This window comes from Nicotiana tabacum, chromosome 21 (assembly GCF_000715075.1).
Source record: "Nicotiana tabacum cultivar K326 chromosome 21, ASM71507v2, whole genome shotgun sequence".
Classification (NCBI taxonomy): domain Eukaryota; kingdom Viridiplantae; phylum Streptophyta; class Magnoliopsida; order Solanales; family Solanaceae; genus Nicotiana; species Nicotiana tabacum.
In genome coordinates, this window is record NC_134100.1 from 60,323,630 (window position 1) to 60,325,466 (window position 1,837).

Here is a 1,837-nt window from a genome sequence, read left to right on the forward strand (position 1 = left end):
TATTTGTTGTTATCGTGATTTTGTAGGGGCCATCCCAGTTTGTTCCTAGTTTGCTCTCCCACGGGCCTTTGCTTGCTTGTGTTTTGGATTTAAGCACGTAGTCCCCGACTTTGAGTGGCCTGATCTTTGCCTTTTTGTTATAATAGCATTCTGTTTGTTGCTTTTGAGCGACTATTCTCACATAGGCCATATCTCTTCCTTCCTCGACTTCGTCGAGAGCCAGCATTCTACTGTCATCATTCTGGGGTCCGTTTACGCGGGAATAACTTTGCCTGGGCTCCCCGACCTCGATCGGTAATACTGCATTAGTCCCATAGACTAACGAGTATGGCGTTTCTCCTGTGCTCCTCTTTGACGATGTTCGGTTGGCCTAGAGTACTTTTGGCAATAATTTCGGCCACAGTCCCTTGCCGTCATTGAGTTTCTTCTTCATGATGTTCAGCATTGACTTGTTGGAGGATTCTTCTTGCATGTTGCCTAAGGGGTGGTAAGGCGTTGAGAGTATTCTTTTGATTTTCCATTTTTCAAAAAAGTTGGTGACCTTCTTTCCTATAAATCAGGGTCCGTTGTCGCATCGGATTTATTTGGGAAGACAGAAATGGCATATGATGTTTTTCCATATGAAGGTGATCACTTCCTATTCGCGTATTTGGGAGAATGCTCCTACTTCCACCCATTTAGAGAAATAGTCAGTTAAAACAAAGAGAAATCATACGTTACCTTGTCCTGTCGGGAGGGGGCCCATGAAGTCCATTCCCCATTTGATGAACGGCCAAGGGGAAGTTACTGAGTGTAGGTGTTTGCCTGTTTGGTGGATCATTGGAGGCGTACTTCTGGCATTACTTGCATTTTTTCACGAAATCCGCGGCCTCCTATTTCATGGTGGTCTAGTAATACCCTGCCAGTATGAGGCATCTGACTAAAGCTTGATTGCCGGAGTGAGCTCCACAGTGGCATTCGTGTACATCTTTAAGGATGTGCCACGTTTGATTTGAGCCTAAACATTTCGCCAAAAGGCCGTCATATGTCCTTTTGTACAAGTTGTTCTAAATGATGCTGTATCTGGATGCTTGCATTCGTAGCTTCTTGGCATCTTTTTTATCGTTGGGGAGTATGCCCTAATGCAAATATATAATAATACAGTTGCACCAATCCCAAGTCAGGTTTATGGTTCTTACCTGGATTTGATCTATCGATGAGCTGAGGAGGTGGACCACATTTCTTTCTCCTATTGTAATGTTTTTGTTGGCTTCGGCTAATTTGGCGAGGCCGTCTGCCTCGGTGTTCTGTGCTCGGGGGATCATTCGTCGAATTCGGGTAGTAGCTTGCAGATTTCGGTTTGGTACTTTTATAACCTTTCCTCTTTGATTTTGAAAATCCATGTGACTTGGTTGACCACGAGTTGAGAATCACAGCGCAACCTGAGCCGTTTCGCCCCATATTTGAGTGCTAATCTCAGTCCTGCAATTACGGCCTCGTTGTTAGTCATGTACGTGAATCTTATGGATTGGTGAATCACTTCGCCTGTTGGGACTTGGAGTACGAGTCCCAGCCCAGTTCCTGACACGTTAGACGTGTTATCGGTGTATAGGACCCATAGTTCTTATATTTGTGGAGAAGCGTGGACACTTCTTTTTCGACTTTGGCCATTATTTTTGCACTGAAGTCGGTGATGAAGTATGCGAGGACTTGTGACTTTATCGCCGTTGGTGGCCGATTTGTAATATTATGCTCGCTCAGTTCGATGGCATATATGGCCAACCTGCCTGATAGATCGGGTTTATGTAAAATGCTTCTTAAGGGGAAAGCCGTGATGACCGAGCTGGGGATATCTTGT